General features: G+C 45.5%; 1 protein-coding gene across 1 annotated transcript in view; it reads right to left on the reverse strand.

The window, feature by feature from the left end:
- The window catches only part of LOC105493429 (intraflagellar transport 81), a 187,213-nt gene that overhangs the window by 145,101 nt on the left and 16,058 nt on the right, over positions 1-26,054 (reverse strand). The window contains exons 2-3 of the mRNA XM_071071129.1: positions 21,084-21,276; positions 16,625-16,843 (exon numbers count right to left, since the gene is read on the reverse strand). The gene's annotated coding sequence lies outside the window, so the exon portion shown is untranslated. The remainder of the gene's footprint in view (positions 1-16,624; positions 16,844-21,083; positions 21,277-26,054) is intronic.

Below are 26,054 nucleotides of genomic sequence, written 5' to 3' on the forward strand. Positions count from 1 at the left end.
TTCATTCATTCATTTATTCATTCATGCATGCATTCATGCGCCAAACGTAGGTGATGATTTTTGTTTGTTTTTGAGGCAGGGCTGGGTAGTAGAGGGGTTGGGATGAGCAAGCATTTGGCCTGTGCTTCAAATTTAGGTTTTTGACATAAGAATCTCCAAATTAGGTTATGCATAGGAACAATTGTAGTGAGGCTCTGGCAGGATTAAAAGAAGACACATTCATCATAGAGATTTCAGCTTCTGTGTCACATTACTGGGCCACATTACCTGAACTGGGAATTAATTTTTTTTTAACCCAGTACGTGTTGAATATGCTGAGAGCCTGAAAGGGGGTGCAGGAGAACTAAGTGTCCTAAGGTTCCTTTGGCTTCTGAGTGGGCTCTCTTTAGGTGCCTGCAGAAATAAATTCAATCCTTGTGGTCTTCATGGAGTTCACATCCCGTGCAGGAGGCAGGGAGATCTTTGTGCCCAGTCACTGATGAGGTTTAAAAGTCTACTGGAATTTGCACTAGCGGGTTTGTGGGAGACTTTAGTTGGCAAATAGTATTTTGAACCAATCTCTATTAGACTAGAGACCATGATACTTTGTGATATCAGCTGGCAACGAAAGAAAGAGAAGGAAAAAAAAATCAAATTATTGATACCTTGAAAACTTAGTTGCCTGCTCAAACAGCATAGGAGAAACCAACTATAGCTTTAGCATCAGACCTACCGCAACAAAAAATAACAGATTACGTATTAGGCATTTCCTATATGCCCTGTACTGTACATGCTGCTGGGAATGCAGAAAAGCAGGACGTACCTGGCCCCTGCCCTCATGGAGCTGACAGTCTAGTGCTGGCAGAGATTATTAAAGGGGCAACACCAATACAACTGAGATAAATTATGTAACAAGAGAAGCCAATGATTAGGAGCCCAGATTAAGGGCCTCAAGTTTATTTGAGGAGGGAGGTGCCAAAGGGGCCATACCATCAGGAAAGCTTCTGTCAAATGGAGTGATGTTTAAGGATCCGTAAAAATTAGGCCTGGCACTGTGGCTCACACCTGTAATCCCAGCACTTTGAGAGGCCAAGGCAACAAGATAACTTTGAGCCCAGGAGTTCAGGACCGGCCTGGGTAACAGAGCAAGACCCTTTCTCTACAAAAAATTAAAAGTAAAAATTGGCCTGGAGTGGTACCACTGCACTCCAGGCTGGGCAACAGAGTGAGACCCCCATCTCTTAAAAAAGATCAGTAAAAATTAGCCAAACAGGAAAAGGGAGAGTGCTTTGGGCAGGGGCAACACAACACTCCAAGAACAGTCCCATTGTTGGCTGCCCTCTGACTGTTGAAATATCAAGGGTAGGTACCCTGCAGGGCTCTTGGAGAGAAACTAAAACTGGCCCCGCCCCACAGAATGCTCACAACCAATTAGGGGAGGCAACACTTAAAATCTCAAAAAATTAAGTAACTTACGTAATCCTGAGAGAAACAATACAAGATTTGTAGAAGGGATTATATAATTCATTGATCCTGGTGGGTGTGTTAGGAGACATCCCTGGCTACCTGGGTTTGAATTCTGTGTCTGCCATTGTATACCCTCTCTTCATCTTGCTAACCTTCCTCATCTGTAAAACATGGCTATAATAAAACCTTCCTCAATAAGGTTGACATGAGGATTAAGTGAGTTGATATGGGTAAAGTGATTAGAACAGTGCCCAACATTGGGAAGCACTGAAGACATTTACGTTTTTTCTTTTTTAAAAAATGAGTCTGTACATACTGGCTCAAGCTTGTAATCTCAGCACTCTGCAAGGCTGAGGTGGGAGGATAGTTTGAGCCCAGGAGTTCAAGTCCAGCCTGAGCAACATAGTAAGACCCCGTCTTAAAAAAAAAAAAGAGGCCGGGCGCGGTGGCTCACGCCTGTAATCCCAGCACTTTGGGAGGCCGAGACGGGCAGATCACGAGGTCAGGAGATCGAGACCATCCTGGCTAACACGGTGAAACCCCGTCTCTACTAAAAAATACAAAAAACTAGCCGGGCGAGGTGGCGGGCGCCTATAGTCCCAGCTACTCGGGAGGCTGAGGCAGGAGAATGGCGTGAACCCAGGAGGCGGAGCTTGCAGTGAGCTGAGATCCGGCCACCGCACTCCAGCCTGGGTGACAGAGCGAGACTCCGTCTCAAAAAAAAACAAAAAAAAGAAAAAAAAAAAAAAAGAAAGAAAGAAAAAAAAAAAAACAAAAAGAAGAAGTAAACATTTTGTTAAATAAAAATTTTAAAATAAGATGGTTTGCCAGACACGATGGCTCATGCCTGTAATCCCAGCACTTTGGGAGACTGAGATGGGCCGATCACTCCGATCAGGAGTTCAGGACCAGCCTGGCCAACATGGTGAAATTTCATCTCTATTAAAAATACAAAAATTGGCCGGGCGCGGTGGCTCAAGCCTGTAATCCCAGCACTTTGGGAGGCCGAGATGGGCGGATCACGAGGTCAGGAGATCGAGACCATGCTGGCTAACACAGTGAAACCCCGTCTCTACTAAAAAATACAAAAAATTAGCCGGGCGAGGTGGCAGGCGCCTGTAGTCCCAGCTACTCGGGAGGCTGAGGCAGGAGAATGGCGTGAACCCAGGAGGCGGAGCTTGCAGTGAGCTGAGATCCGGCCACTGCACTCCAGCCTGGGCGACAGAGCGAGCCTCCGTCTCAAAAAAAAAAAAAAAAAAAAAAAAAAAAAAAAAATTAGCTGGACGTGGTGGAGCATGCCTGTATCCCAGTTATTTGGGAGGCTGAGGCAGGAGAATCACTTGAACTTGGGAGGCAGAGGTTGCAGTGAGCCAAGATCATGTCATTGCACTCCAGTCTGGGCAACAGAGTAAGACTCTGTCTCAAAAAAAAAAAAAAAAAAAAGGAAAGGAAACAAAAGATGGGTTAGATTTGCACCTTCTATAGGGTTTATGGGTATAGGCTATAGAAATCCTAGATAGGAGTGGTTTATCTAATAGCTTTTAGTTCCTCCTCTCTCTGTTGCCACTGGTCTACAAACACTATACCTTTCAGTTATGAGACTGCAATCCTGTCTAAATTCAAATAAGCAAGAGGATCCACTCTTTGGACTAAAACTTGAATAGATTTTATGCTTAATATGGTTGCTCTGGAACACAGGGAAGAACTTGAAGCCAGTCAGCATGCTTCCTGGAATCTGTATATTGAAAAATTTACGTTCCGACTTACAGTAAAAAAGAGACCTGCATATATTGGGTCCCCAGGCCAAAGGAAGATTAGCTACCACTCCCTGATTCTGTGTGTGTGTGGGGGGGGGGGGAGGGGGGGAGATGGAGTCTCACTCTGTCGCCCAGGCTGGAGTGCAGTGGTGCGATCTCAGCTCACTGCAGCCTCCACCTCCTGGGCTCAAGCAATTCTCCTGTCTCAGCCTCCCAAAGTGATTGGATTACAGGTGTGAGCCACTGCACCCAGCCCCCTGATTCATTTAAGATAAAACCTTGGGTGGATTCATTGAAGGGTCTAAGAGGGAATTCTCAGCAACAATTTCACAACAACAGAGGCATTGCTGATCTCCTCCCAACTGAGCCACCCATGAAGTCTTTTCTTTCCCTCCTTAGATGCTATGTTGAGTCTTCTCTGTAAGCTCCCAACAATGCCTTTTGGCTGAACTATATTTGACATTTTTAATAGAGGGCGGGAAGTTCTAGCCATATGTGACAGCTTTTCTGAAAGCTTCCCACTCCTTCCTCACTCTCTTTTTGAAACAGCGCTATTAAGATATAATTCACATACATACAATTCACTCATTTAAAGTGTACAATTCAGGCTGGGCATGGTGGTTCATGCCTGTAATCCCAGCACTTTGGGAGTCCAAGGTGGGTGGATCACCTGAGGCCAGGAGTTCAAGACCAGCCTGGTGAATATGATGAAATCCCTTCTCTACTAAAAATACCAAAAAATAAAATAAAATAAAATTAGCCAGACATGGTGGTGGGCACCTGTAATCCCAGCTACTCAAGAAGCTGAGACAGGAGAATCACTTGAGCCCAGGAGGCAGAGATTGCAGTGAGCCAAGATCACGTCACTGCACTCAAACCTGGGAGACAGAGCGAGACTCTGTCTGAAAAAAAAAAAAAAAAGTGTACAATTCAATGGCTTTTAGCATATTCATAAAGTTATGCAACCATCACCACTATCTAATCCCAGAACATTTTTATTACACCAAAAAGAAACCCTGTACCCTTCAGCTATCGCCCTCACAATGAAAAGCTCCCCATTTCACAGCCCTAGGCAACCACTAATTTACTTTCCATCTCTATGGATTGGCCTTTTCTGGACATTTCATATAAATGAAATCATACAAAATGTGGTCTTTTGTGTCTGGCTTCTTTTGCTTAGTATAATGTTTTTAAGGTTCATCCATGTAGTAACATGGATCAATACATCATTCCCGGTTTTTGTTGTTATTGTTGTTGTTGTCGTTTAAGATGGAGTCTCCCTCTGTCTCCCAGGCTGGAGTGCAGTAGCACAATCGTGGCTCACCGCAACCACTGCCTCCTGGGTTCAAGCCTCCTGAGTTCAAGTGATTCTCCTGCCTCAGCCTCCTGAGTAACTGGAACTACAGGTGTGCGCCACCACAACTGGCTAATTTTTTGTATTTTTAGTACAGACGGGGTTTTGCCATGTTGACCAGGCTGGTCTTGAACTCCTAGCTTCACATGATCTGTCCACCTCTGCCTCCCAAAGTGCTGGGATTACAGGTGTGAGCCACCATGCCTGGCCCATCATTCCCTTTTATTGCCAAATAATTCCATTCTATGGATAGACCACATTTTGTTTATGCATTTTCTATTCCTGGACATTTGAGTTGGTTCCACTTTTTTGCTACTATGAATAATGCTGCTATGAACATTCGTATACACACTTTCGCCCCCTTATGAATAAGGATTCCATTGCCTAGGTTGGGTGAGCAGGATATATACATCAGCAGGACTGCAGAAAGGATTCATTCTTACAGTGTCTCTTCCTTTCGATTTTTGTTATTTTTTGGCTTGTTGGGTACCTATGGTTGTAGATTACAGGACCCAAGATGTGGAGCCTTTAGTAGTTTTTGGTTATAATGTAACGGACCTGTTACTGAAACCTACTCATCCCTTGCTACCAAAGCACTAGAATCCCCAATCTGTTTCTCACCAGAAGCCCTCTGATAACAAGATGCTGCTTGCATGGATGGGCTTCAAATGTTCACCATCTTCCAGTGGAGGAGAGGGTGAGGCGAGGTGAGGAGGAGGTGAGAAAAACTTGAAGCTGCCCCTTCTTATCTCCTTATTTAACTGTGTAGATAATAAGGAGTATCCACAGTTTCAAACCTTTGGTCCGATTATTCAGAGGGGGGAAATTACTCCTGATAAAGTGTATTTTTCAAGCCTCAGTTTAGTTATAAGATAAAAAATAAAGAGAAGAGGATTTATCTCATGTAATTGTGAAGTTGTTCTGAGGTGAGCAGGCCTATGCAAACCTACTCCCAAGTCCTGAGGAAGCTGAGAAGTGAAAAAAAGAGGCTGACAAGTCCAGCTTCTTAGAAAGAGACATTTAGGCTGGGCACAGTGGCTCATGCCCATAATCCCAGCACTTTAGGAGGCCAAGGCAGGAGGATCACTTGAGGTCAGGAGTTCAAGACCAGCCTGGCCCACATGGTAAAACCTTGTCTCTCCAAAAAAAAAAAAAAAAAAAAATACAAAAATTAGCTGGGTATGGTGGCAGATGCCTATAATCCCAGTTACTTGGGAGACTGAGGCACGAGAATTGCCTGAATCCAGGAGTAGCAGTGAGCCGAGATCGTACCGCTGCACTCTAGCCTGGGTGACAGAGCGAGACTCCACCAAAAAAGAAAAAAGAGAGAGAGAGAGACATTTAATAGGGACTTATGAACAGAAGCCATGTCTGTGTCTCAGGTGACAGCAAGACAAGATGGTGGGTCCCAGAATCATCACCTCCCAGACCTAGAACTTATATATCACAGGGAAAGGGTATAGGTGCTTTAGAAGGGATGTGTAGGATACATGCTTAAGGGTAGGATTTATGATAAGTATGATAACATCAAGGTTGCTTTGACATAAGGGAAAGATTTACAGTGAGTATGTGCTCTTAAACGAGGAACAATAGATAAACAGTAGATAGACTTGGAATCTTAGTGACCTTCCTGGAACTGAGGTTAATTAGAAATCAACATGGTGGATTAGCATCCAAGATGAAGTTGCTTTGGCTGCCACAGAAATCTAAGAATGTTACTACCTTCAGGTACGGTTTGACCTAGGAGCTCAATGATATCATCTGGATATTCTTTCTCCCTCCATCTCTGTCTCTCACCCCTCCTTTTTCTGAATGAGCTGCTAGTAGCCATAGGCTTATGTTCTACCAGCCTAGCAGTCCCCATAAAAGTAGAACCTAGGCCAGGTGCAGTGTAGCTCACCCCCGAATTCCAGCACTTTGGGAAGCTGAGGTGGGAGGATGCTTGTGTCTAGGAGTTTGAGACCAGCCTGGCCAACACAGCATGACCCCATCTATACAAAAAATTTTTTTAAATTAGCTGAGCATGGTGGGGCGAACCTGTGGTCCCACCTACTCAGGAAGCTGAGGTGGGAGGATCACCTGAGCCCAGGAGGTCCAGGCAGGAGTGAACCATGATCACTTCTCTGCACTCCAACCTGGGTGACAGAGTGAGATCCCATCTCAAATAAAAAACAAAAGAAAGAAAAAGAAAAAGGCAGAACTTTTAATTCAATAGTTCCAGCAAATTTCCAGGGCCCACTCTCATTGGTCTGAAGTGTGTCAGACCCTTCCTAAGCCAAAGGAGGTGCTGGATCCTCTTATCAGAGATAGAGATGCTATGTAAACCAGACCAGTAGATTTCCCACACAGGTGGTCAGGGAAGGCTGGTAAATCTGGAAAGCGGCATAACAAAAACCAGAAGAGGAAGGAATGAGCCTGCACTCATGGCAGAGAGCATCTGTATCAATGAGAAGCTTCTCCCTGATTTCCTTCCACGAATTATCTTTCTTCAATGTGGTCTTCCATTGTGGGCCGAACGAGGTCTTGGGATGACAGCAGACCCCTCCGGATCCCCCACAAACATCTGATGATGGCCATGAATAAAATGTCTCCAACCCCTTCTCATTTCAGAACTTCCAAACAAGAACTTTCCTGTGCAGAGTACAGGGAAGCCAAGCCAATTTTCTGTTTTTGGTATTAAATTTAGACCTTTCATCCTGACCATGAGATATTTCTGGATTCTGCACGAGTATTCAGTGAGTGCCAGGATTCAAGATGCTATCCCATCTGGGGCTATTCTGCAGGCTGCCCACTTTATCTAATTCTTTTAAAACTGGGAAAAATGACCCAGACGCAGGAACAAATTCAGAAGTGGGTTATTCTGTTATCCATTAATTGTCATTTAATGCCTTTGCCATCTAGGTTACTTGGAGAGGAAACAAATTAAATTTGAATGGAAACCTGAATTGCATTTTGCAGATATCCTAAATGGTCTCTGTTCTGACAATTTAATCTTGTGGGGATGTTTAGTAGCAGAATGTGCTTTCTTGAAAGATAAAAAGATCAATAATATGTGAAACACTCAACTTAAATGGATGAGATTCCAGAGGTCTTCTTAAATGTGTGCCTGGTACTATTATTTTTCTCAGATGACTTTTATAAAATGGGTTTTGTATTTACAAATGTGCTATGCTCCACAAAGGCTAGAAATTGCTGATGAGATTAATGGGCAATGTAGAATAGCCAAAATAATATGCAATTCATATTAACTCCTTGGTTATCAGTATGGATTGAAACACAGGATGCATCTAACTTTTTTTTTCAGTGACGGGGTGTCACTCTGTCACCCAGGCTGGAGTGCAGTGGCGTGATCATAACTCACAGCAGCCTCTACCTCCTGGCCTCAGCCTTCCAAAAAGTTGGGACTACAGGTGGCGCCACCACATCCAGATAATTTTTTTTTTTTTTTTTCCGAGGTGAGGTCTCACTATGTTGCTCAGGCTGGTCTCAAACTCCTCCCAAAGTGCTGAGATTACAGGTGTGAGCCACTGTGCATAGCCAGGATGCACCTAACATTCTTAGTGGGCTGAAATTATCATTGTATCATCACTTACTGAGTGCTTACTACATGTCAGGAACTTTGCTAAATACTTCAAATATGTGTCAGAATTTATTCAAATTTTAATTTATGTGTGTACTCCTTCTGTTTCCTATCCTCTTGAAACAATTTTTATTGTCTTGACTTCTGCAGGTTGAAAATCCAGCTGTACTTCGCTCAGTACATCTGTACTTCCTACAGACCCTGTAAGCGTGTGAAAAACTGAAGTCTTTAGGGGCAATTGTACTGGTTGTCCTAAGGCAGGGAGTGGAGAGGGGAGTTCCTTCAAGAGTAAGATGGGGCTGGGTGCGGAGGTTGAGACCTGTAATTTCAGTACTTTGGGAGACCAAGGTGGGAGGATCACTTGAGTCCAAGGTTTTGAGACCAGCCTGGGCAACACAGTGAGACCCTTATCTCTACAAAAAATGAAAAGTTAGCCAGGTGCGGTGGCATGCACCTGTAGTCTTGGCTATTGGGGAGGCTGAGGCTGGAGGATACCTTGAGCCTAGGAAGTTGCGGCTGTAGCGAGCCAGGATTGTGCCACTGCACTTCAGCCTGGGCAACAGAGGGAGACCCTGTCTCAAAACAACACAAAACAGAACAAAACAAAATGAGACAAAACGAGAGTAGGAAGAGAAAAGACAGATGTTACGGAGAGCGGGAAGGGTCACAAGTTGATAAGTCAAGAGCAGCTCCTGGGAAGGGAGAAATACCCTAAGGAGGCCACACTGTAAGTCCAGTTCCTTCCAGTCTGATCAAAGCTTTCTTTGTCGCAGGCCTGACATGGAAGGATGAATGCCACTAGACCTGAAAGGACCCGCAGCCTGGGAGGATGGGTGACCAAGCAGTCACTAGTGTGAGCCACTGACAGAAGACTGCAGGTGTTGCCCAAAGCTACATCACTGCAAAAGAGCCCAGGGACTTGCTATCCCCCAGGATGCTCAAAATGATACTACATTTCTCTCCAACCTAGCAGAATGGGGGCTCAGAATTGGATTTCAGTTGGTTATAAAATAATGTCCTTCCTCTTGCAAATCTGAGTCATGGACTAAAACTGATAACCTCTGTATTAGTCAGCATCCTGGCAGGATAAAGATGGCACACTCTGGGCAATTGAGGATAGCTTTAAAAAGGGCTATTTATAAAGGTGTGGACAGTATTTAGAGCAACCAAGAGACTAGCACCAAAGGCAGCCATTGCTGCTCCTAAGCCTGAAGCAGGAAGAGAAGAGGACAAGCACCAAAAGCCTGACAGGTCAGCCCTACAGAGACAGTTGCCTAGCAAGAGCCTCTGACACAGCCAGTCCCAATCCCACTCTCCTATCCTCTGATCTCTTCTTGCCCGGCTCCTCACTAACTAAACCCAACAGCAAGCCAAAGGGAAAGGGAGCTCCCCTGAGGTCATCCATACAGATGCGCCTCCCTGGACAAAGAGGAGGAGGAAGATGGCAGCAGTGGGGCCAGGCACAGTGGCTCACATCTGTAATCCCAGAACTTTGGGATGCCGAGGTGGGCAGATCACCTGAGGTAAGGAATTCAAGACCAGCCTGGCCAACGTGGTGAAACCCCGTCTCTACTAAAAATACAAAAATTAGCCAGGCAGGCACGTGCCTGTAATCCCAGCTACTTGGGAGGCTGAGGCATGAGAATCGCTTGAGCCCAGGAGATGGAGGTTGCAGTGAGTCAAGATTGCGCCACTCCAGCCTGGGTGACAGAGTGAGACTCTGTCTCAAAAAAAAAAAAAAAAATTAATTTAATTTTTAAAAAGGTGACAGCAGTGTGGATCTGGAGGGGCAGACTGACTTTATAGATAAAATTACACAATCAAAGTGATGGGCAGTCAGGCCTTGTGGGGTCAGCAAATCCAGCCCCATGTCTTCCAAGCTGCCCTTGCTCTCTTGTAGCTGAATTTCCAGGCATTATGTGAGTTAGGCCTAATTTCATTTCGGCACACTGCCTGGACCTATATAATCTCATTTAATCTTCACAACAAGTCTGCAAGGACAGTTTTTTGTTTTTCTTTTTCTAGACAGTCTCACTTTGTCACCCAGACTGGAGTGCAGTGGTGTGATCATGGCTCACTGCAGCCTTGACCTCCTGGGCTCAAGAGATCCTTCTGCTTCAGCCTCCTGAATAACTGGGACTACAAGCGAGCACCACCATGCCTGGCTAATTTTTGCATTTTCTTTAGAGACAGGGTCTCACTATGTTGCCCAAGCTGGTCTTGAACTCCTGGGCTCAAGCAATTCTCCCACCTTGGCCTCCCAAGGTGCTGGGATTACAGGCGTGAACCACCACACCCAGCCACAGTATTATTTTTTTTCCATTTAATAATTAAGGAAATTGAGACCTAGAGAGTTAACAGAGGCCCAAGGTGGCAGAACTGGTAGCTGGCTGAGCCAAATTCAAACATAGGTCTGCCTGATTCCAAAGCCATTTTCATCAACCTCCTAAACTGGCTCCAAACTGGCCCAGCAGAGACCGAAAGAACGATAAATCAGGCTGCTGAGGTGGGAGGCACAGGGATTTTCTGTGTGGGAGGGACCACATCAACACAGTGCCTGGACTTCTCTGCCTACAAGGGCTTTGCCAAGGAAGCTCTTCTCACACCCAGGTACAGCTAATGGTTTGAAATCCAAGCGCTTATCCCAAAATCTAAGAGGGGGAAGATGGAGAGAAAACACTTGGCCAATGCTGGGGAAAAAAGTGTATTTTCATTTCAGATGCCTTTCAAGTTCCTTTTTTTCCCAGCTGAATGTTTGGTGTATTTATAGAATTCAGGGGGAGTACTTAAGGGTAACCGGCAGTGGAGCTGCATTTTGGGCCATCAGGAAGCTGAGAGTCATGCAGGAGAAGGTTGGTGGGAGGGGACAAGAGCAGCAAGGCATAAACTGGCTTTGTCTTTCATGTTGCCAAGACCTTCTCATCCTCCTGGGGCTGATGATGTCAAATCGAGGTCTATGAGAGCGCTAGATTAAATGATCGACTCAAAATGATGGGAAATGGGTGAATGAATAAACAAATCTTGGTATATACATACAGTACAATATTATTCAGCCATAAAAAGAAATGAAGTACTGGTCCATGCTATAGCATATATGAACCTTGAAAACATGGTGCTGAGCAAAACAAGCCAAATGCAAAAGGCCACCCATTGTATGACTCCTGTTATATGAAATACTCAGAATAGGCAAATCCCTAGAGACAGAATGTGGACTGGTGGTTGCCAGGGGCCAGGCAGAGGGGAGAATGCAAAGCAAGTGCTTAATCAGTACAGAATTTCCTTTTGAGGCCGAGTGCAGTGGCTCACGCCTATAATCCCAGCACTTTGGGAGCCCATAGCAGGCAGATCACTTGAGGTCAGGAGTTTGAGACCAACCTGACCAACATGGCAAAACTCTGTCTCTACTAAAAATACAAAACAAAATAGCTGGGTGTGGTGATGCAGGCCCATAATCCCAGCTAATTGGGAGGCTGAGGCAGAAGAATTGCTTGAACCCAGGAGGTGGAGGTTACAGTGAGCCCAGATCGTACCACTGCACTCCAGCCTGGGTGACAGAGCAAGACTCTGTCTCCAAAAAAAAAGGCATTTCCTTTTGAGGTGATGAAAATGTTCTGGAAATAGATAGAGGTGGTGGTTGTACGATATATGTTAATGTACTAATTACCATGGAATTGTTCCCTTTAAAATGGTTGGTTTTATGTTATGTGAATCTCATCTCAATTATTTATTTATTTTTTGGAAAAAAAATTCCCTTCCTTCCCTTCCTTCCTTTCCTCCCCGTCCTTTCCTTCCTTCCTTCCTTCCTCTCTCTCTTTCCTTCCTTTTCTTTTCTTCTTCTTCTTCTTTTTTTTTTTTTTTGAGACAGGGTCTAATCCAAGCTGGAGTGCAGTGGCATGATCATGGCTCACTGCAGCCTTGACCTCTTGGACTCAAGTGATCCTCCTCAACCTCCTGAGTAGCTGGGACTACACCCACCACCATGCCCAGCTAACTTTTAATTTTTTTGTAGAAAAATGGTCCTGCTATGTTGCCCAGGCTGGTCTCAAAATCTTGGGCTCAAATGATCCTCCTGCGTTGGCACCATGCCCAGCCAGCAAGGTCTTTTCTGTTCCTCTTACTTAAAGTAACCAACCCACCAGTCACCCTCCATCACTGTGCTCTTCAGACTGTCAGTCATGGCCTATTAGAGGGAATGGAAATCCATTTAGTGGGTCTCAATTAACATTCTTTTAAAATGAAATGAAATAAAACAGAAAATATCACACAAGAATGAGGGTAAATATTACTGTGTCAGAAATGTTTTTGCTTTTTTTTTTTTTTTGAGATGGAGTCTTCCTCTGTGGCCCAGGCTGGAGTGCAGTGGTGTAATCTCAGGTGACTGTAGTCTCCACCTCCCTGGTTCAGCGAATCTCCTGCCTCAGCTTCCTGAGTAGCTGGGATTATAGGCACAAGCCACCATTCCCAGCTAACTTTTTCGTATTTTTAGTAGAGATGGGGGTTTCACCACGTTGTCCAGGCTGGTATTGAACTCCTGACCTCAAGTGATCTGCCTGCCTCGGCCTCCTAAAGTGCTGGGATTACAGGCATGAGCCACCATGCCCAGCCTACTTTTTGCTTCTTAATAAACTACTCCAAATTTATTGATATGTAACCATTTTTTCTCACAAGTCTGTGGGTTAGCTGGGCTCAGCTGGGCAGTTCTGCTCCACGTGGTATCTCCTGGGATCACTCATATGGCTGAATCCACCTGGAGGTCCATGTGGGGCTAGAACATCCAAGGTGGCTCCCTCTTGGATCTGGATGTTAGTGTTAGTGGCCACTTCTCCTTCATATGAAAGCTCTCCTTCTCCTGTGGCCTCTCATCATTCAGTTGTCTGAACTGAGCTTCCTTTCTGGTTCTGGATACCAAGAGCACAAAAGTGGAAGCTGCCAGTTCCCTTAAGGCTGAAGCCCAGAACACGCACAAAGTTGTTTCCACTGCATCGTATTGCCTAGTGCAAATCACAAGAGCCACCCAGATTTAAGGGAAGGAGAGGCTGGGTGTGGTGGCTCATGCCTATAGTCCCAGTACCTTGGGAAGCTGAGGCAGTAGGAGAGCTTGAGCCCAGGAGTTCAAGACCAGCCTGGGCAACATAGTGAGACTCCATCTCTACAAAAAAATGAAAAAATCAGCAGGTGTGGCAGCACATGCCTGTAGTCCTAGCTACTCGGGAGGCTAAGGCAGGAGTGTTACTGAAACACCAGGGGTTCAGACTAGGTCCTGCTGCTTGCCGCACAGAAAGTCAATCACTGACATGACAAGTATTGCCAAGGAAGAAGGATTTAATCGGGTGCTGCAGCTGAAGTAATGGGAGCTCAGACTCAAATCCAACTCCCTGGCCAACTAAAATTAGGAGTTTATATAGCAGGGAAGAAATGTAACAACATGTGGGAAAACAAAAACTAGGGAGGGGCAAGAAGGGATCCGATGCCCTGATCTGGTGAATTTCAGTGCTTGGGTACTTGTTTTTGAGAGGCCTGAAGGTCCTCAGATAAAACAAATACAGCTTTAATAGCAGAAGGGTCAATGTCCACGTTTATCCAAAAGAACAGTCTATGGGAGTGTTGGGCCAGTTTCAGGAGGATCACTTGAGCCTAGGAGTTTAAGGCTTCATTGAGTTTGATCACACCACTGCACTCCAGCCTGGGTGACTGAGTGAGCCTTTGTCTCTAAAACAAACAAACAAACAAAAACAGGGAAGTGGAAGCTGGCTCCACTTCTTTTTTTTTTATTATTATTTTTTGTTGTTACCCAGGTAGGTATCAAACTCCTGGCCTCAAGCAATCCTCCAGCCTCGGCCTCCCTCTGGGTTTATAGGTGTGAGCCTCTGCACTGGGTCTTGACTCCACTTCTTTTTCTTTTTCTTTTGGAGATGGAGTCTTGCTCTGTCACCCAGGCTGGAGTACAGTAGTGCAATGTTAGCTCACTGCAACCTCTACCTCCCAGGTTCAAGCGATTCTCCTGCCTCAGCCTCCCAAGTGGCTGGGATTATAAGCATGTGCCACCACTCCTGGCTAATTTTTATATTTTTAGTAGAAACGGGGCCTTCACCGTGTTGGCCAGGCTGGTCTCAAACTCCTGACCTCAAGTAATTCACCCCCCTCAGCCTCCCAAAGTGCTGGGATTACAGGCATGAGCCACCGCGCCCAGCCTTGACTCCACCTCTTGATGGGGGAGCAACATGTGCATTCTATGAATGGGAGAAGTTGTTGGCAGATGTTGGTGCAGACAGTCCACCACAGTTGTTTTTTTCCTTTTAATAAACATGCATATGTGTGCATTGGTTCACATGATAAACATATTTCTTGCTGTGAGTCATAGTCAAAAGGCTGGAAAAACACACTTCAATATCCTTTAAAAATTTTCTTTCATAGCCCTTAGTACTCTCTGACCTTAGCTTACTTTACTATAGATCTCTGCCATTCAAATGCAAGTTCCCTGCAGGCAAGGGCCTTGTCTGTCTCATTTGCTGCTGTGTCCTCAGCACCTAATAGGGTCTGGCTGTTAAGAGGTGCTTAATAAATATCTGTGGTCATTGAGTAGGGTGTTGTTGAATCAGCTCTCATTTCTTGGGTGCTGAGCACTTAAAAGCATTATCTCATTTAATTTACTCAACACATATTTGAGCACCTGCCGTGTGCCAGGCACTATTTGAGGTGATGGTGAAACAACAGGAAACAAAATAGACAATAATACCTGCCCTCAGGGAGGGTATTTTCACCATATATTAGAGAACAGATTCACTGATACTATTTTGACAAAGAAGGAAACTGAGAGTCAGAGAGGTCAGGCAACTTGCTCAAGGTCACACAGCTGTTAATTTCACCCTGACACCTGGTTCTTCTCCACTCTCCTGTAGATGTTGGATTTTGCCCAGAGATGGGCTTAGGTGGTTACGGATCTCAATTTCTGCAATTGTTTCCCTGAAGGATCAAACTTGTCTTTCTAGGAATTAGACACAAGGCAATGGGAACAGGTAAGTCCCATGACCTCAGAGTCCCTGCCCCTCCCACCCTTAGTTCCCCGACTCTGTGATGATGGCTCACACCTGGGGTGTTGCAGATTTGAGCCACAGATCTCAGTCACCCCCACTGTCTTATCAGCATGTGACATTCCCAAGTGGCTGGGGCCTGCAGGCTGGGTAAAGAATGCAGCCTGAACAAAAATAAACCTGTTACATTCCTTGGCAGACCCCTGCCCCTTCCTGCTCTCCAGCCATCCATCCTCGCAGCAGAGTCTGCCAGGGAAAGCAGAGAGAGGGCGAACAGGGTGGAGGAAGTCAGTGTTGCTAACCGGAGAGAGGGAGAGGAAAAGAGAGGGAGAGAGAGAGATGGGGTGAGAGAGAGGAGAGGAGAGGGAAGAGAGAAAGAGAGAGAGAGATCACCTTATATGGGAACGTGCGCAGACAATATGTGGCAATGGCTTAAAGGGCAGCAGAGGTCAGATACCAGACAGATGGAAGAAATTAAACATGGGACAGAGTGTGTTCCTGGGCCCTGAAAACAGCTCTTGTTTCACAGTGAGTTCGCACAAAGCCTGGCCCATTTTCCTTTTTTGCCTAAGCCCTGCAAGATGTGTGTCCTAACCTCTCCATGACTCTGAGTCAGGCCCCTTGATTCCGACTCTGTGGCTTGGCAGCGGTCTCAATCCTTTAAAGTCATTTCTTTGACGAACAAAATTCCTTGTTGCAAATAAAAAGGAAATGCCCAGGCCTATTTCTCAAGAGTTTCCAATATCTCTCCAAAGCACACAGATAAGTAGTTAATGAGTAAATATTCCTTCATTTCTCATGCATTCATTCAACAAAGATTGAGGACCTGTTATGCCTCAGGCACTGAGTCAGGGGGTGGAAAGATGGCAATGGTGACGATGATGATGACAATTAACATTTGTTGATTTGCACTCATTTGATAAATATTTCAACAATTAATAATTTACTTTACACCTTCTATGTTCCAGTCATTGATGATACAGAACATTTATCTACATCATCTTGTTCCTGCCCTTGTGGAGTTTACAAGGAAGGCAAGGGATATTGAACACATGATCCCACTGAGTCCTCACAATAGTTATTTGAGTTAGCTTACTAGTATCATCCCCATTTAACACAGAATTTTCCAACCTCCACACTATGGACATTTTGGGCAGGATAATCTTTGTCGTGGAGGGGCTGCTGTGTGCACTGCAGGATATTTAGCAGTGTCCCTGGCCTTCTACCCAACTAGGTGCCAGTTGCAACCATTCCCCTCCCCCTAGTTGTGACAACCAAAAAATGTCTCCAGACATTGCAAACTGTCCTGGAGGAAACAAAATTGCTCCCACTTAAGAATCACTGATTCCATGGATGAAGAAATAGAGGGTTAGGGCAGGCTAAGACATTTCCTAAAGGTCATACCACTGGTGGGTAGGACTCACACCCTGGTCTATCCAAAGCCCATGGTCCTTACCATTGCAATGTGAAACTGTATTTCCTTGACAACAGATGATTGTGAGTTTGGATGGTTGTAGACTTCATTATCTCATCCTACAAAATGGAAGTTATCTGTGTTAAATTTGGATCCTCTGGGAAGCAGATGCCAGGACAGGCTCAGACTTGCAGGGGATCAAGGGAATGCCTGTGAAGGATAAAGGGCAGACGTCTTCAGACTGGGATGCTGGATTAACACCTGGGGAAAGAGACAGGGAAGGAAGGAGTGAGTAAGAGGAGCTGCAGATAGCAATGAAGGTCTCAGAAAGTTTTGACTGGACTGATGAGGGCTTCCTGAACAAAGTCACTGGTAGAATGAATCTCAGGTAAGCAGCAGTGGGGCTGTGCTACCACCCCCGCTGTGCTGTCATTGGCTAGGAGCCATCTGAGGAAATATGGCCTTGGCGTGAACTTGGTGGATCCAGAGGAGTGGGAATGCGGACTGTGAGTCAATCGTGCTCTCCGTGCAGACTCTCACTCTCTCTCTTTTTTTTTTTTTTAAGACAAGGTCTCATTCTGTCGCTCAGGCTGGAATGCAGTGACATGATCACAGCTCACTGCAGCCTCAGCTTCCTGGGTTCAAGTGATTCTCATGCCTCAGCCTCCTGAGTAGCTGGGACCACAGGCGCATGCCACCATGCCTGGCTAATTTTTGTATTTTTAGTAGAGCCAGGGTTTCACCATGTTGGCCAGGCTGGTCTCGAACTCCTGACCTTAAGTGATCCTCAAGTGATTCCAGCCTTCCAAAGTGCTGGGATTATAGGCATGAGCCACTGAGCCCGGCCATACAGACTCTCTAAAGGGAGATGTGAGCGGTGCACTCCATGGCTGCTACATCATCAAAGTGGTGCCCATTGGTCACATTCACTTTAAAGCAAGGAGACTAAAAAGGCACCAGTGGTGCAGTGGGGAGCAAAGCCAGGTTGGCGTTCTTTAAGCAGAAGTGTTCATTTTCCTTGCATTGTCTTGAGCTTCTTAGTGATCTTCAAAGTCAGCTCTGACTTGAGTTCCATCAGTGAGGAAGTAAAGAGCACAGCCTTGAAGGGCTACTGGTTAGCTGGTGTCTGGGCCTTGGTTTCCCCATTTGCATGATGGAGTTAACCTGCCCTAACTCACAGGGTTGATGTGAGGATTTAATAAATGTATAGGAAAGTTTATGGAATTGCTACACATTTGTTTTCAGAAGAGGATGTGAACCCTCTGCCTGTTTCTTGTTTTCTTGTAAGGACATCTCCCTGCCAGCCACCCTCTCATTCTCCCAAGATCCATCTCTGCACCTACACAGGGGACCACAAACTAGCTAAATTAGATAGATAAGCTGTACTTGGCTCATAGGGTATTTTAAAAAAAGAACCAACATTTAAAATTCAGGCATTTTTGGGAGGCCAAGGCAGGCAGATCATCTGAGGTCAGGAGTTCGAGACCAGCCTGAACAATGATGAAACCCTGTCTCTAGCCAGGCGCAGTGGCTCACGTCTGTAAACCCAGCACTTTGGGAGGCCAGGGTGGGTGGATCACCAGAGGTCAGGAGTTTGAGACCAGCCTGAACAATATGATGAAACCTCATCTCTACTAAAATTACAAAAATTAGCAGGGCATGGTGGTGTGTGCCTGTAGTCCCAGCTACTTGGGAGGCTGAGGCAGGAGAATCTCTTGAACCTGGGAGGTGGAGGCTGCAGTGAGCCGAGATTGTGCCATTGCACTCTAGCCTGGATGACAGAGAGAGACTCTGTCTCAAAGAAAAAATAATAAAATAAAATAAATAAAATTGAGGAATTTTACATAAAAATCTGGATTTCCAGGCTGCCTTGAAAAATTACTCTTTCCAGTTTGTGGTTTGCGACCCTGTGGTGGACTTGCTGCCTAGTGTGGACTCGTGGTGGGGTTCAGGAGATTTCTGTGCTTCTCAGACTCCAACCTCCGTATTGCTTGGCGTCCCATGGGAGCTGGATGAGGGGCTGGGACCAGTGTAGATTGCAGCAGGTAGAGGAGCAAAAGCTCTGCCACTGTGTAGGATGGGTCAGGAAGGGCCAGCCTGACTGCTTAATAAATCAGAGTGGATGGGGGAGGAAACTGACTGGCAGTCTGAAGGTCTGGCTTCTGGGTTCAGATTTTTAGGCTTCATTTCTTAACTTGTGAAATGAACACAGCTGGACATAGATCTAAAGATGTCTGTGATTGCATATTTCTGTGAACTGATGAATGCAGATTTCAGTAACAACAGTTTTGATAGGCAATGTATAAATTCCAATACCCTGAGAAATATTGAGAACTTTTGATTCGGTAATACTACTTCTAAGAATAAACCTGAAGAAGTAATATTTAAATTATATACATCTGTGATCTCCAAGCTCACTGCAGCAATTACAAAGAAAATTCTCAAAGAACCATGATCACAAAAGCTAAGAAAATGGCTAAATAAACACAGTTAACTTCACGAAAAGAATATTTAAAAACTATATTTATGTTAATAAGGGAGCCATATTTCTTTATTACACTATTATGTTAAGTCAAAAAAATGGAAAATCTGGCCAGATGTGGTGGCTTGGCTCAAACCTGTAATCCTAGCACTTTGGGAGGCCAAGGTGGGCAGATCACTTGAGGTCAGGAGTTCGAGACCAGCCTAGCCAATATGGTGAAACCCCATCTCAAAAAAATTAGCCAGGTGTGGTGGTGTGCGCCTGTAGTTCCAGCTACTCGGGAGGCTGAGGCAGAAGAATTGCTTGAACCCAGGAGGCAGAGGTTGCAGTGAGCTGAGATTGTAGCATTGCACTCCAGCCTGGGCAACAGAGGAACTGTCTCAAAAAGAAAAAAAAAAAGGAAAATTTTAAGAAAATACTCAAACATTAAAAGATATTTCCCACTTTTCTATTTAAAAAAAAAAGATAAGGGAAAAAAAAAGAAAAATTAGAAAATCTCGCCATACTGTGTGGCATAGATTGGCTGGAGCTGAGGAATGCTACTTGCTTACAATGGGGCATGCACTGTCCAGTCTGCCACAGTCCCCACCACTCCCTATTGTCTCTGATCCTAAAGTCAGTGTCAGTTGATGGTGCTCATCACGTTTGTGCTGCCATTTTTCTTACAGTGATATTCCTTTGTCTCACAAATTTATCAAAGAGAAAAGGAAAGAGTAGACCAGAAAGGCCCCTGATCTTTCTTATAGCTGCCACCACTTCACAGGCTTCCATCACCACCTGATTGCTACTGCATCTGAGTTTACCTTGGAGCCCGCCATCCTTTTAAGCTCGTCTGAAACCTCTTTCCTAATATTATCTCTGCCATTTCATAAGAACCCCTTGCATTTGTATTTCCCCTTCACGTTCACAAAGCACTGCCAGCCACAGGAGGTCATTCAATTATTCCAGCCACCCAAGAGGAACGTATTATTTCCTTCATTCTAGATAATTGAATCTAGAAGATGAAGTGATTTATCCAAGGACACAGCTGGTTAATGGCAGAGCAAAGTCCTTCTTGACTCTGAGTCCATTTTTTCCATTACTCTAGGAAACAAAGTACGTCTGAACTTTCAGTTGCAAAAGACAGAAAGTTAACTGAAACTGGCTTAAGGCAAAAAAGGCAATTGATTCGATTACGTAACTGGAAATCCGTAGAAGCCATGGACTTCAATACAACTGGCTGGGGAAGCGCCAAGGTTTCCCTCAGGGTGGTCACTCTTCCTCCATCTCTCAGCTCTTCCCTTTACCGTGTTGGCGTTATTTCCAAGTATCCTCTTTCTGCTCCTGATAGCAAACCAGCCACCAGCTCCAGGTTTCATCCTAACTGCTCCAAATCCAATGGAGAGAGAGCTTCCCTTTCTAGACAGGCCCCACAAACGGAACAGAGTCTCCTTGGTCTTGATTGGCCTGATCTAGTCATGTGCCCAGCTGTGAGACAATCACTGGTGGGAGGGATTGATGAGAGTTGGGTCATGTGACCACCTGGAACCAGGGGGTAGGGTTAGCTGCACCCAAGCAGGAGCTGAGGGCCGATGGTGGGGAAGGAATGACTCCTCCAAAGGAAAGCCAGGTGCTCTTCTCAGAAGTGGGGAATGAGGCCAGGACGGTAGCTCACGCCTTTAATCCCAGCACTTTTGGAGGCCGAAGTGGGCGGGTCACCTGAGGTCAGGAGTTCAAGACCAGCCTGGCCAATATGGTGAAACCCCATCTCTACTAAAAATACAAAAATTAGCCGGGCGTGGTGGCACGCGCCTTCCCAGCTACTCAGGAGGCTGAGGCAGGAAAATCACTTGAACCCCAGAGGTGGACACTGCAGTGAAATGAGATCGCACCACTGCACTCGAGCCTGGGTGACAGAGTAAGACTCCGTCTTAAAAAAAAAAAAAGAAAAGAAAAGAAAAAAAAGAAAGAAAGAAAAAGGAAAAAAAAGAAGTGGGGAATGAATGCTGAATAAGACAAAGAACGAGATATCTACAATACCTGGAATCTTCCTGGTGCAGGCCCTTCTGCTCTGTGGGAGCCATCCTTATTCCCTCTTTCTCCGTTCAGGTTGCCCAAGTAAAGTCTCGCACATCCAACTGCTCTGAACTCCAGTGAACTTGTTCTTCTGGGTACTCTCAGCACAGTGAGAATCTGAACCACACACACCAGCACTCAGCTCTATAGCTGTGGACTGAATGAAAGAATGAGGAGATAATTTGTGTGGATTGCGATAATTAGAAAACAGTGCCAAGTTTGGAAGGAAACAAACAAAAAAAATGTTAGTGTGACTCTCTCTGAGTGCTGGGAGTATGAACGACTTTGGCTTTGTTTCCATATTCCTTTCTGTATTTTCTACCATGAGGAAACACTATAAATGATAGTAGCAAAAAGGAAGTAATGCCAGTCTGGTTTAAACAGCTGGCCTATAAGCAACGTGAGGGCAAGGGCCAAGTGTTGGTTCTGTGCTATTCCTAACTCCTAGCAGCAAGGCACACAGCATCAGAGCTCCTTAGAGCCTGCTGGGAGCTACATTCACAGCATCAGGGCTTAGAACAGAGACTGTTGGTCCCCTTCCCAAAAGCCAGCCCCCCGACGTTCTTCTTTCACATTCTCTGAACCTCAATTTGTGTGGTGTCCTCCCTCCTCCCTGTAGTTATGTGTTTCATGGAAGACAGATACCAGCCCCAAGCCCTGCACTAGAGAAAGAACCCTCTAGTGAATCGGTCTGTGCCAGGGTTTCTCAACTACAACACTGCTGACATTTTAGGCCAGATAAGGCCAGGCGCAGTGGCTCACGCACGGATTCCCAGCACTTTGGAAGGCCAAGGTAAAAGGATTGCTTGAGGCCAGGAGTTGAAGACCAGCCTGGGCAACATAGCGAGACCCCTGTCTCACACAAATTTTTTTTTTTTTTTTTAAAGGCCAGATAATTCTTTGCTGTGGGGCTGTCCTGCATCGTAAGGTTTTAGTAGCATCCCTGACCTCTACTCAGTAGATGCTGGTAGTATCCTGCCCTCAGTTGTGACCATCAAAAATATGAGCAAATAGTACCAAATGTCCCCTCCAGGATAAAATCACCGCTGGTTGAGAACCAGAGGCCTAAGCCTTCATGTCATTCTCATTCCCTGGCTAGTGATTGGTTTAGGCAGGGCCATGTGATCCATTTCTGGCCAATGAGATGTGAGAGCAAATCAGCTGGGGTGGGTAGTTCCTTTTATAAAAAGACACAAGGAAAAGGCCTTTCATCTTCCTTTGGGTGTTGCCCCCCTTGGCTGCCATGCTTGGGAATGCAGTTGCCATCTTGTATCCATGAGGGGGACCCACACTCAAGGGCACTTTTGCCCATCGTGATGAAGGTGAAACAATGGAGTGAAGCTGCTGATGTTGTTTAGTGGCTACCTTTGCTACCTTGCAGTTTACTTGTTAGGTAAGGTGAAATTTTCCTAATGTTTGCGTGTTTAAGCTAATTTGAGTTGCACTTTGTTACAGCATCTTATCCAACCCTGGAGTCTGTTGATGCCATAGCACACCCAAACAGATCAAAACAACAAACAAGGCTGAGCGTGGTGGCTCACATGTGTAATCCCAGCACTTTGGGAGGCAGAGGTGGGTAGATCACCTGAGGTCAGGAGTTCCAGACCAGCCTGGCCAACATGGTGAAACCCCGTCTCTACTAAAAATACAAAAATTAGTCAGGCGTGGTGGCGGGCGCCTGTAATCCAAGCTACTTAGGAGGCTGAGGCAGGAGAATTGCTTGAACCCAGGAGGCAGAGGTTGCAGTGAGCCGAGATCGTGCCACTGCACTCTAGCCTGGGTGACAAGAGCAAAACTCTGTCTAAATAAAAAATATATATATATATGGTGGTGCACACCTGTAGTCCAGCTACTTGGGAGGCTGAGGCAGAAGAATCACTTGAACCTGGGAGGTGGAGGTTGCAGTGAATCGAGTCAACTAGTCTCTAAGATGGAGCTGATTGTGAACATGCTAGTGCCGGGTGCAGTGGCTCACTGCTGTAAATCCCAGCTACTTGGGAGGCCAAGGTGGGAGGATCCTGGGTGGCCAGGAGTTCCAGGCCAGCCTGGGCAACATAGTGAGACCCTGTTGCTAAAATAAATAAATAAAACCTGGAGAGGCGGAGTTCGGTGGCTCACACCTGTAATCCCAGCACTTTGGGAGGCTGAGGCAGGTGTATCACCTGATGTCAGGAGTTTGAGACCAACCTGGCCAACATGGTGAAACCCTGTCTCTACTAAAAATACAAAAATGAGCCAGGCATGGTGGCTCATGCCTGTAGTCCCACCTACTCAGGAGGCTGAGGCATGAGAATCGCTTGAACCCAGGAGGTAGAGGTTGCACTAAGCCGAGATTGCACCACTGCACTCCAGCCTGGGTGACAGAGCAAGACTCTGTCTCAAAACAAACAAAAAACATCTGGAGAAAAAAAAGAACAAGAAAATGCTAGGCCAAATGACATAACCTCTAGAAGCCACTGTTTGCTCACCTGTAAACTGGAGGAGAATAAGATGAGAATTCTGATATCGAGGATCAGAAAGTGCTTCATGAACCATAAAGCAGGTAATGGATTATCAATGCCACGCAGCCCAGACATACAGCAATGTGTTCATACCATTCTGATAGTCTAAATTTAGGATGTGGTGTGACCAAAATTACTGGTTGTTAAGTTTCTTATGCTTCTGAGGCTCTACTTCCTCATCTGTGCACTGTGGCAAGACCTTGTTCTGACTATGCACTGAGGATAAAATAAGGCTCTTTGAAGAAGAGTGACACAGACCACTAATTATTTCAATGTTCTTGTCCAAGGCCAGACAAAAGCAACCCAGATCCATAGAGAATGTTGGTGCATCGCTGCCCTCTGCTGGTCAGTAGTAGCAGTACCATTATGGTTTCAGAGAGGAAAGGGTCTTTACAAAGGGATTCCTGGAAAACTAAGGCACAGAGAGGGGAAGGGATTTGCTCAAGGGCAGAGTTAGCTTTGGACAAAGTGACATCCAAACTTGAGATTCCTGATCCCTAGCTCTTTCTAGAGGGAGAAAAATAAGGGCTGGAAACTTGTTGATTTTTGGTTTCACTTTCACTAGGTTCTGCACGGCATTTATTTTCTCTTTTTCTTTTTCTTTTTTTCCTTTTTTTTGAGACAGAGTCTCACTCTGTTGCCCAGGCTGGAGTGCAGTGGCATGATCTCAGCTCACTGCAACCTCTGCCTCCCAGGTTCAAGCAATTCTCCTGCCTCAGCCTCCCGAGTAGCTGGGACTACAGGTGCCTGCCATCATGTCTGGCTAACTTTTGTATTTATAGTAGAGATGGGGTTTTACCATATTGGCCAGGCTGGTCTCGAACTCCTGACCTTGTGATTTGCCCACCTTGGTCTCCCAAAATGTTGGGATTACAGGTGTGAGCCACCATGTCTGGCTCTGCATGGGGTTTCTAAATAGCCTGATTGGAATTTCTCTCTCCTGGTCTTTGCCACCCAAACTGCTTGGATTTCTTGACCTTGTTTTTTTTTGAGAGAGAGTCTGGCTCTGTCACCCAGGCTGGAGTGCAGTGGTGTAATATTGGCTCACTGCAACCTCCGCCTCCCGAGTTCAAGTTATTCTTCTGCCTCAGTCTCCAGAGTAGCTGGGATTACAGGCGTGTGCCACCACGCCCGATTAATTTTTGTATTTTCAGTAGAGATGGTTTTTTTTGCCATGTTGGCCAAGCTGGTCTCGAACTCCTGACCTCAAGTGATCCACCCACCTCAGCCTCCCAATGTTCTGGGATTACTGGTGTGAGCCACTGCGCCTGGCTTTTTGTCCTTTTCTTCTTAGCAGGATAACTACCTGAGGCCCCATAAGGCCCAAAATCCTCTTGGGTGCTGGGTGCTTTACGAAAATTATCTTGGATCCTTACAACTACTTTGTAAGTTAGGCCAGGAAACTAAAGCTGAGACACAAGTTAAGACACTTGCCAGAGGTCCAACAGCCAACAAAGCACAGAAGCTGAGATCTGAGCACTCACTTGAGACCCCCTCAAGGCCCACAGTCTATTTGCCACCAAAAAAAAAAAAAACAAACAAAGCAAAACACTGTGGTAACTTGTGTTGGAGATGATCTGTTTAAAGTAATCTTGTGTTTTTTGATTACCCTGAATGGTATTTGTTGGGCAGACACACGTGAAGCCAGAGTGGAGCGAAGTTTTTTTTTTGAGATGGAGTTTCACTCTTGTTGCCCAGGCTGGAGTACAATGGCATGATCTTGGCTCACCGCAACCCCTGCCTCCCAGGTTCAAGCGATTCTCCTGCCTCAGCCTCCCGAGTAGCTGGGATTACAGGCATGCGCCACCACGCCCGGCTAATTTTGTATTTTTAGTAGAGACGGGGTTTCTCCCTGTTGGTCAGGCTGGTCTTGAACTCCTGAACTCAGGTGATCTTCCCGCCTCGGCCTCCCAAAGTGTTGGGATTACAGTCTTGAGCCACCATGTCTGGCCGGGAAGATTTTTTTTCGAGCACCTGTCACGTGCTGGTGATACTCACTTGCATTATCTCTGTTAATTCTTCTATTGACACAATGTGATCTTGAATCCTGTCCACAATATTGAGGCACAGATGAAGAAATTAGTTCAAAGAGGTTAAGAAATTTGCCCAAGGTCATTCGGTGAAAGCTGGGATTCAGACTCTAATCTCCCTGCTTGATGTTAGAATCTAAGTAATTATGCTTTTTTTTTTTTTTTTTTTTTTTTTTTTTTTTTTTTTGAGATGGAGTTTCGCTCTTGTTGCCCAGGCTGGAGTGCAGTGGCGCAATCTCAGCTCACTGCAACCTCCACCTCCTGGGTTCAAGCAATTCTTCTGTCTCAGCCTCCTGAGTAACTGGGATTACAGGCGCCCACCACTATACCTGGCTAAATTTTTGCATTTTTAGTAGAGATGGGGTTTCACCATGTTGGCCAGGCTGGTTAAATTATGCTTTTAA

The sequence above is a fragment of the Macaca nemestrina genome, chromosome 10 (genome assembly GCF_043159975.1).
Source record: "Macaca nemestrina isolate mMacNem1 chromosome 10, mMacNem.hap1, whole genome shotgun sequence".
NCBI classification, from domain to species: Eukaryota; Metazoa; Chordata; class Mammalia; order Primates; family Cercopithecidae; genus Macaca; species Macaca nemestrina.